Source organism: Suricata suricatta, chromosome 6 (assembly GCF_006229205.1).
Source record: "Suricata suricatta isolate VVHF042 chromosome 6, meerkat_22Aug2017_6uvM2_HiC, whole genome shotgun sequence".
Lineage (NCBI taxonomy): Eukaryota > Metazoa > Chordata > Mammalia > Carnivora > Herpestidae > Suricata > Suricata suricatta.
Genome location: NC_043705.1, coordinates 99086475 through 99097359, shown reverse-complemented (window position 1 = coordinate 99097359; position 10885 = coordinate 99086475). Strand labels below are relative to the sequence as shown.

General features: G+C 46.9%; 1 protein-coding gene across 1 annotated transcript in view; it reads left to right on the top strand.

The window, feature by feature from the left end:
- The window catches only part of ADRA1B (adrenoceptor alpha 1B), a 76703-nt gene that overhangs the window by 47223 nt on the left and 18595 nt on the right, over positions 1-10885 (top strand). The gene's annotated exons all lie outside the window — the stretch shown is intronic.

Here is a 10885-nt window from a genome sequence, read left to right as displayed (position 1 = left end):
GTGGCGCCTACCTGGGGGAAAGTAACCTCCCTTCTGGCCTCAAGCCTTCTGCTGATGTGCCGGTGACCTGGAGAAAGTCCCATTCCCTTTCTGGATCTTGGTTTCCCATCTCTAATGATGGGATTGATTCTAACATCTTTCCTGCCTCTAAAAGCCTCCAGTTTGCTAACAACAACAATAAATAAAGGATGGGGAACAAAGCAGAGAACACTCTTCTTCCCTGAAATTCAAAAAAAGCATGACAGGAAGACACTCACCTCAGGCCTTTCTCTTCCCACTTTGCTTTTTCTGTCCTGAGCTTCATACTTCTTCAAATGGAAGGAGCCTTCTCTAACAATGTTAGCACATCAATCATTTATTCTATAGGTGATTGAAATAGAAAAGCCTTAGTGAAAAAGGAGCAATAGTTCCTGTAATTAAAAAGGTGTAGGGGTATTAGACATGGCTGCATCCAGGAGTTTAAACAAGATTGTCACCTTGTTCACAGGTTCTGATGCTTTTATTTAGCTTTCAGCTTTTAGCTCTGCGTATCCCTCCCCATTTCTGAAAGTTGCTTTCTCACACCATTGTTACAACTTAAACCCCTCGCAAAAGGAGAAGTATCTCCCAGCAGTTGACAAAAAAGGAAGAGAGAAAGAAAGAAGGAAAGGAAGAAAAGAAAGAAAGAAAGAAAGAAAGAGAGAGAGAGAGAGAGAGAAAGAAAGAAGAAAAAGTCCTAAAAGGCCAGGTATTCTGTGTCAGAGACCGCTTTAAGACTCTGATGGAAGCTATACATTCTCCTTCCAGAAAAAAAAATTAAGTATCAAAAAAAATTAAGTATCTATCTATAGATATAGATATATAATATTTTTAATACAATTTCAAGTGATTCATCCCTGTTTAAGATCCATGAACCAAGCATGATACCCTAGATCCACAGGTGATTTGAGCAAAATTGACGTTTAGAATTCTCTAAGCTAATCCCTCATCTTTACAGATAGGTAAATAACTTGACTATGTGACACTAAACTAGGACCAAAACTCCGGTCTGCTACCTCGTGTCCATACCTTTTATACTCCCTTGTGTTGCTATGCTGGGGTTGAATACACCCTCTAACAGAGAGCAGATTTTTTTCTTGCCTCGATACAGATAAAAGAGTCCTAGAAAAAGAAGAGCCTGGATTCAATTTCCAGGGAAGAAGAAACAGTTTGGAGCAGTCCTCTGAAAACATTTTGTAAGCAACACAAATCTTCCAAACAGGTCTTACACACAATCCTGACATCATTGAGGCCCAGAGTGAAGAAGGAAAGGGACAGCAGAACCTGAGCCCTTTGACTGCCCTCCTCCTTAGCCCCTCCCTCTGGCCTGCACCAAGCACCCCAAGGCTCCACAGAATGAGGCTTGGGAATCACTGGTCTAGTACTAGTGAGTGGGACTTGAAGTCAGTAGGACCTGGGTTCAGCTCTTGAGCAATTCACCCTGCCTCTTTTGGTCTGCTTTCCTATCTATCAAATGGCCATGATCATCACAGCCTACCAGGAAGCCCAAAGGATTCAATGAGATTACTGTGGCGTAAACCCCAAATTGTGACTCACTGGTCAGGTGCAAGTTATCATTTCGACCACAGATATCTAAAGGTACGAGCACCAAAGGCATTTCCTGAGCTGCTCAGTTCTGATGACCTCACACATCACTAGTGTTTGGAGGCCACCCAGGTGACACCGGGATGCAGCGGCAGCCTCCTGCCTTCTTCCTGAAGGAAGGTTTGCCAAGCAGTGGCTCACATCCTCATAGGGTGCTAGGTTCCAGATCTGACCCCAGCCAGAGGCTGCATTATGCTACCTTTTCAGGTCACCTTGCTGTGGTCAGGACCAGACAGGGCCTGGAATTCAAGAGCCCTTGGGGAAGAAAATGGGTCTTCTTTACTTTGACCTCCAACTGGCAGCAAAGCAATCCTGCTTATCCTCTCCAGCCGCCCAAACATTACTAGGTCGTTGTCACTACTGAGACATGGACAGTAATACATCTGCCAACCAAAGTAAAGAGGCAAGTGGCTTGGCAAGATGGGGTAATAATTAATCTTCCAGATCTAGGTTCAAAGCCCACTTCTGCCACTTAGTAGCTATGTGACCATGGGCAGCTCACATCACAGGTGTAAACCTCAGTTTCCTTAACTATAAAATAAGGGTAATAATAGTACCTGCCTCAGAAGGACAGCAGGCAGATCAAATGAGATCATAAGTATAAATGTGCACTATGCCAGCTGCTTGGAAACATCCGATGAACTGTAGCTACTATTAGCAGAGGTATTAACTATTCAATACTTTGATGTATGTTTAGAAAATCTGAATACACGGGCAAAGAAAACAAATACAGTGTTATTCATCAGAGTCCAGGGTTTTAGGACTCAGGGTCCACCTTGAAGAAGAAAGCCACAAGTTTATAACGGAGTAAAAGAATTTTGTGTGCTACAGTAGGAAGAAACATGTTACTCAAAGAGGAGATTAGCCCAAACTGGAAAGGAAAAATGAAATTTAATAAAAGTCATAGAACATCAGGGTGACAGAGCCAGAATGGGTGCATGAGAGAAGGTGGGATGTCCTAGAGATTGTGCATCCTGTGATGGGGGAACAGTGGGAGGCTGGGGACACACGGGTTCAAGGCTCAGCTCTACCACCTGAACCAGGTCCCTTGGCCTCTGGGAGGCCAACTGTCTGGTGTGTAAATTGAGACTATGGTTAGCATGTACCCCACAAGTTTGGGATAAAACAAAACATGCAAGAGCTTGGCCCAGAATAGGCACTATTTTTAGTGCCTGTGAGTGACCTTATATATCCCCATTCCAGCATTTCTCCCCTTTTCCTACATCAGCAGCTCTTTAAAGAATCTGATGAAGAAGCGCCTGGGTGGCTCAGTTGGTTAAGCATCCAACTCTAAGTTTTGGCTCAGATCATGATCTCACAGTTTGTGGGTTAAGGCCCTGTATTGGGTTCTGCACTGACAGTGTGGAGTCTGCTTGGGATTCTGTCTCTCCCTCTCTCTCTGTCTCTCTCTCTCTCTCAAAATAAATAAATAAATTCAAAAAAAATCTGATGAAAACTTGGGGTTCCTGGATGGCTCAATTGGTTAAGCGTCGGGCTCTTGATTTCGGCTCAGGTCATGTTCTCACAGTTCATGAGTTCAAGCCCCACACAGGGCTCTGCGCTGACAGTGGGGAGTCTGCTTGGGATTCTCTCGTATGTGCATTCTTTCTCTCTTTCTACCCCTCTCCTGCTTGCATGCTCCCTCTCTGTCTCTGAAAATAAAAATAAATAAGCTTTAAAAAAAAGAATCTGATGAAAACTAGAGAAGAATGAGTGTACCAGCTCAAGGTTCACCTACCATTCATGCCCCAAATCTACCAATGGACACATGGAACCTAGATTATAAACTCAATAGATTCAACTTCCCCAACATACAGAAGTAGTCGAATCCAGAGACAGGCACACACAGAGATGAATGTCTTCTCTCTCAGGGAGTCAGCCCGAATGAGAGGTGGGCAGGCCACCAGGCAGTCCCATGTGAGTGTATAACAGGAGTCAGGGACCCAGCACCTTCCTTGCTTGGTGAGACCCTGACTGTCTGGCTCCACCTTCCATCTGGAGCTTGGCGGTGATGGTTAAGTGCCTGGGGCTCTTGGAAGGAGGCTGGATGGCGCTTGGGCAAAACATTGAGCACCCCTCCACCAGATGAAGAACAAGCCTTGTCCTGGCTGCTGTTGGCCTCTTGGTGACAAGAAATAGAACAGCAACCACTCCCCACCTCAGATTCGGAGTTAATTTCCCCCTGGCCCTGGACAGACATGGCGGCCTCTAGCCACCCCACCTCCTCTCAGCAGGTCCCTTCAAGACCCTCTCCATTCTATCTTATCAGCCTATGGAATCTTGATTTAGTCTGGCTGAGGGGAGAGGAAGATATGAGGAAGGTCTGGGTCAGTGTGGAAGAACTTGCATCCTTCTACAATTTTCCCATCTTATACCTGGCCCTGCCTTCTGAATATTAAAAGCCAAGAATTTGACACTGTTTTCTTTGGCTTTCCCTAGAAAACCTTCCCTCAGGTGGCAATGGGTGGCTTACTTCTAGCTGCCTTGGCCAGTGTCAGTCTCAGTTTGCAAGTTAATTTGCTGACGTATGGATTTTGAGAGGTGAGACAGGGGACAAGGGTGCAACTGCCCCCCTTCCCTCTCCTCCCCTACACCTCTCCCCATTTCTGCCTCCCCTACAGCCAGGCTGCCTCTGCTATTCCTCAACTTGGGGGATCCCACCTTCCCACTCAGGGCCTCTGCACTTCTGATTCCTCTGCCTCCCTCACATCTGGGCTCAAGCGTCATTTCTCATTGGCCACCTGATCTCTCTGACCGTCCTATTGAAAACCGGCCTTCCCGCCACCAATGCTGCCCAGCACACCGTGTGGACCCTCCCCACTGTGTTTTTCTCCATAGCACTTGTCACCACCTAGCACGTTATATATTTATATGTTTATTTGTCTCCTCTCACACACTAGAAATGCATACTCCATGGGGGTGGAGGTTTACGTCAACTTGTTCACCATTGCAGTCTTGGCCTCTAAAGTGGTGCCTGCCACACAGTAGGTGCTCAAATATTCTTGAATGAATGAGTGTATATGTCCCTAGCCTGAATATGGACGTCTATAATGGGAGTGGAACAGGGGACTGTGGGCACTCATGGCTAGGATTTCTACCTGGTGACAGAGGAAGGGGCAGTTCTGATCAGGGAAGGAAATGACACCTGAAGACTGTCAGCTGGGCCCCCACCACCCAACACCCACCATGCTTCCATTGCTAGTGCTCTCCCATGCCCCTCAGTGGCGAGACAGGTCCCCACTTCTTTCTAGGTCTCTGTCCTCAGACTGCTGGTCAAGAACAGTGCACCAGAGACAAGCTGGCCAAGCCCTGCCAATCTGTGCCTTCAGCTTTTGTTCTCTCCCAATGCACAGTCCTCAGAGACAAGCTGGTTTGGGAGACAATTTTACTGGGACTAGTAAGACAGCTTTGTTTCTTGCTAACGGCCTCATTCAGAGAAGAGGCATCTTTATAAGATGGCTGCTAGGGAAAAGAAGAAAGCATTAAAATCTGGTGACTGTCCTCACATGTCATGTCAACTGCTACTGTGGGAATCATATTATGTCTCCATCAAGTGTCACCTGAGCCAGCAACCACATACACCTGTGCCCTCCATGCACTCCTGCCTCCTGCATGTTATTCACTCACCTATTTGTTCTTCCATTTATTCCACAAATGATCATTGAGCACCTGCGCAAAGCTGGGCACCAAGGTTAAAACGGGAAGAAAACTCAGCTCTGCCCTCATGAAAATTTCAGGCTGGAAGAGGAAACTGGACTCAAAATAAATATATATGTCAGGTAGAAAGAGGTCCCTTACACACAAGGGTTAAGCATGAAAACCACAGAGTCAGACAGAACCAGGTGAGAATTGTGTTTCAACCATTTATTAGTTTTGTCTACTTGGGCAAATCACCTCCTGTCTCTGAGGAGCAGTTTTCACAATCTGTAAAATGAGGATAATCCTACCTGTCTTTGAGGGGTGTTGTGAAGATCAGTTTCAATAGACCATGTGGTGTGTTTAGTACAATGCCTGGCATATGATGATTGATCAACAAATGGCAATTTGATTACTAATATGCCATTGGAGCCATGTAAATAGAGGGTTTCAGGAATTTGAGGGAGAAAGGGTTCACATCCATGTGCACAGAATCAGAAAGACTTCATGGAGGAAGTGGCATCTGAGCTGGGTCTGAAAGATGTGGCTACATAGAGATGAGCAAGCAGCAGGAGCAGAGGAACCCATCTGCTGTTCTGCGAGGAAGCTGAGGCCACATGTAGATGTTTCTGCCAACTGAGGGCCCAGCCAACAGCCAGCCTCAACCATCAGACTGTAAGTGATTCTTGAACGAGAGCCACTAGACAGCCCCACCCACCCCCGGAATCGTGACAGATAATAATAAACCACTGTTCTGTTTTCCACCACGAGTTTCTTACACAGCAACAGATGACTAGAAAGAAAAGAAGACCTCAGATTTCTACTTAGGCCATCTGACCCTGGAACCTCTGCTCATAACCATCACCCCTAGCGTCTAATCAGTGCCCAAAATACATGCATGATCTCTTGACAGAGCTAATGAAATGCTGAGCAAGATTTGAGAGCTGCACCTTCTGATTTTGACTTTCCAAGGAGACAGAGGATGAGAAGGAAGACTGGGAAATTAGGTCAGGAAGAGGTGTGTTTTGTGGTTTGATTCTTTTCCCTCCAGCTTTATTGAGATATAATTAACAAATAAAAATTGTATGCATTTAAGGTGGACAACTTGATGCTTTGATACATGTATACATTGTGAAATGGGATTGCCCCACTTAAGCTAATTAACATACCCATCACTTCATGTAGTTGCCTTTTATGTGGACATGTCAAGAACACTTAAGATGTACCCTCAGCAAATTTCAGGCGTACAATGCAGTATTAGCAACTAGAGTTACCATGCTCTATGTTAGATCTGCAGAACTTACTCATCCTGCGTATCTAGAACTTTGTACCCCTTGACCAACTTCTCCCTTTTTTCCCTACCCCTCTCCCTTTGACAACCACCATGCTACTTTCCATTTTTATGACTCCAATTCTTTAGATTCCACATATATGTGAGATCATACGGTATTTGTCTTTCTGTGTCTGGCTTATCTCACTTGGTACAATGTCCTCCAGGTTCATCCATGTTGTCTCAAACGGCAGAATTTCTCTCTTTTTTAAGGTTAAATAATAGTCCGTATACATTCACCTGGTTTCATTTTTCTCCATCCAATTTAGGGGAGCAGATTTGTGCTCCCCAACCTCAAGGACTTCCAAAGTTTATTTAGGATTGTATTAGTTTACTAGGGCTGTCATAACTAAGTACGGAAATTTCTTTCCCACAGTCTCGAAGGCTAGAAATCTAAGATCAAGGTGTCAGCAGGGTTGATATTCTCTGAGACCTCTCTCCTTGTCTTGTAGATGGACATCTTCTCCCTGTGTCCTCCCACGGTCCTTCCTCCATGCAGGTCTGGGTCCAAATGTCCTCTTCTTATGAGGACACCAGCCATATTGCAGTAGGGTCCACCCTAATAACCTCATTTTACATTATTTAGCCTCTTTAAAGACCGTATGTCCAAATAGAGTCACGTTCTGAAGTACTGGAAGTTAGGGCTTCAGCATAGGAATTGGGAGTGGGAGGGATACAAGCCAGCTCACAACAAGCAACCTAGAGCCTTAGGACTAAAGTCGTAATGTTACAAGAACTCATCGATGAAGTAGGGATTATAAATGTCTCGTTTTTAGGCTTAGCAAAGTTTAAGTCATCCAGAAGGATGTGGCCTCCAGGATTTGAATCAGACAGCCCACTGATGTTGCTCTGCACATTCCCAGCCTGCAGAAACCCCCCTTTGTATGTGGGAGAAGTGCCTCTCACCTTTCTTCTTCTCCAAGTTACCTTCTCCTTCCCCCCCCGACCTCTGCCCTCTCTTTGGTCTGGAGCTTTCAGAAAACAAAGCCAGGAAACCTTGCATGCTGCGTCTACTCCCCCCACCCACGCCTCATGTCAGGGAGGGAAGCACAGACCTGTGGCCTGCTTGAAGGTAAGGAAAGGGACGGTTGGGGCAGAGATATAGATGAACATCACCAATTATCATCCAGCTCTCACTACCCGGACATGCAACCAATCACCACCCAAAGGGTGAAGCCAGCTGCGAAGATGTTTTGCATGTGTATGTGCACATACATGAAGGATGAAACATGCTGACTCAGCCAGGTGTGCAGGGGCCCGGCCCAAGGCCATGGCTCATGAGCTACTGCAGAACAGGGTTTGATAAGGAAGTGTCTGCTGCAGCATTCAGGATGGAAGCAGCCTCCTTTCTTCCCTCCTCACCTGACTCCAGGATGACCTTGGCAGATTTCTCAGGGAGGGGCTCCAAACCAGCTTAGTCTGGTTTCCCCTAACCAGCATAGTCTGTAGGGCTTCACCCAGGGAGCCCCAGGAGTGGGCCAGCCCCGCCCCTGCTGTGACCCCTCTAAGGGGACACCTTGGGCAGGTCTTCCCTCGCCCCCCTTGCCCCAGCACTGGGAACTACCTGCAAGGAGATATCAGGGGGCCCGGGCGCCTGCTTTCAGGATCTTCCTCACAGCAAGGTTCAAGCTCCAGGTATTCCAGCATGATTGTGCTGGACCTTCAGCGTCATTCCGAAGGTCCCTGAAGGACAGCTGTTCTTTCAACACCTTTCACCATATACCGCTGAGGGTCTCCTCCACTCCAGATGTGCACGGAACACAGACAGAATCACCCAGCCACTCAGCTTCGGTGATGGGAATGTGGCAGGAGTTGCAGTCAAACCGAATCTGGGACTCATGGTGTGATTGGGCCCACTGCGCCCGTGGCCCAGGGGCCCTCCCAAGCATTTGCTTGCATAAGTTGGCATGCACAGACTCAAAGGAGTCTGCAAGAAGGCCAGTTATGTAGGTGGGCATCTGGGGGCAGAGGGACAATGATCCCTTTTTTCTGGCATCCCCAGTCTTTACCTTTCTCTCTCTATTGACCCCCACCCCCTGTCTCCCAGCTACCAACCTACTTCGTTATTTCCCTTGACAACCCTCCTTTTGTGCTTACATCCATGTCTCCCCTCTGTGCCCCCATTCCCTCTCTCATCCATTGCAAACAGCTTCCAACCCCACTGCTCCCTGGGAACTGGGCTTGTCAAGGTCATGAAAGGCTCACACAGACCCTCATCTGCAGGCACCTCTTGGCAGCATTCAGCACAACGGATCCTACTCCCCTGTTTTTAAGCACTTCTTTCACTCAGCCTACGACGCAGCTGACCACTCCTTCTTAGCGGACAACCTTCTCCTCCCAAACTGCTCTCCACAGCTCAGTCCTTGGATCTTTCTCTTTATTCCCCAGGGACCTCCTCCACTCCTGTGGCATTAAACTCTATCCACATGGTGACCACTCCCAAACTGTGTCACCAGCCCAGGCCTTTTCATAGGCCTCTCAAACTTAACAAGACTCCAGCAGACCTCTTGTCTCTCTCTCTCCTTCAATGGCTTCTCCCCCAATTTCATTTGGTGATCAGATGTCACCACCTCAGAGAGGCCTCCCCAGTACACTTGTTATAAAATAGATCATCTATCACTGTAGGTCCTTACTTGGCTTTCCCCTTTTTTATAGTACTTGTCATGAACTGTCTATTTGTTTGTTTGTTTATTGGCTGTCTCCTCCATTAGAATGTGAACTCCACCCAGGCAAGAACTCAACCCATTGTACTTACTTCTGGATCCCAAATCAGAGAATAGCAATTGGCACTAGGTAGGCACTCATTAAAAATTTCTTGAGTGAAGGGGGCCTGGGTGACTCAGTCAATTAAGTGCCCAAATTTGGCTCAAGTCATGATCCCGTGGTTCATGAGTTCAAGCCCCACATCAGGCAAGTGATATCTTGGTATCTGGTCCCTGGCCAGGCCTCAGGTAGTGGTATGCTAAAGTTGCTCTTTACCAGCTATGAGGTCGATTATCAGCACATCTTTCCAATTTCGCATTCAGTGACATCACACTTAAAGCTTAAAGTAGCTTAAAGTCTGCTGCCATGGGAATATTTATGTCACAGAAATCGGCAAATACTACAAATCAGGGCTTGGTTTTCTTCATTGGAAGGCAGTTTACCAGTATATTACTTTTCATCTTTGAAGGAACTCTTTCCTCAAAGGACTTTGGGGCACCTGGGAACCCAAACAAGGCTGCCTCTGGGCTGTGATGACAAAATCTGATCCTGAGCCAGAAACAGGGGCATTCTGCTTGGAACAAAGCATTGCTGGGGCACTGTGAGACCGGAGGGGAAGACACTTCCAGCTGGGCCATTGAGGATTCACAGCTTTGAGAGGGTGGGGGCTTATCCCCAAGGGAGAGAGCCACTTGTGAAGCACCAGGAGATTGAGCTGTGGTGGTTACACTTGTGGTTCCTTGGTCAAGCAGCTTGCAGGAAGCAGCTAGTTGTTAAGGAGGTGTAGGAGGTGAGGAACTCAAGGAACCCCCAAATATTTGGGAAGACTTTTTAAGAGGGTCCAAGGTTTGGGGCACCCAGGTGGCTCAGTCGGTTAAGCATCTGACTTCAGCTCAGGTCATGATCTCACAGTTATGGGTTCAAGCCCTGCATCGGGCCCTGTGCTGACAGCTCAGAGCTTGGAGCTTGCTTCAGATTCTGTGTCTCCCTCTCTCTCTATGACCCTCCCGCACTCATTCTCTCTCCCTCTCTCTCGCTCTCTCTCTCTCTCTCAAAAATAAATAAAACATTTTAAAATTTAATTTAAAAAATTTTGCATGCCTGGGTGGCTCAGTTAGTTGGGCATATGACTTTGGCTCAGGTCGTGTCTTGTGGTCCGTGAGTTCAAGCCCCATATTGGGTTCTGTGCTGACTCATTAGAGCCTGGAGCCTGCTTCCGATTCGGTGTCTTGATCTTTCTCTGCCCCTTCCCTGCTTGTATTCTGTCTCTCTAACATTTTTTAATATTAAAAAAAAACATTTTTTTTTTCAATTTTAAAGAGGGCCTGAGGTTTAATAGGTGGGGACCAGACAAGAACAGTGATTCTTCACACTCATGTGACCTAATTCGCACCCTCCCTCAGGTGGGACTAGAGCTAGGCACTTTGCAGGGGGAGGCTGCTCAGAGGCTGGCTCTTGTAGCTAAACTGCCTACTTTGAATATCAAGAGCTGGGGCTGTGTTTCTCAAACTCAGAGGAGAAGAACCACTCAGGGGCTTACTGAAAACACAGACTCACCCTGACCTCCTCCTGCTGATTTAGTAGATGAAGGCA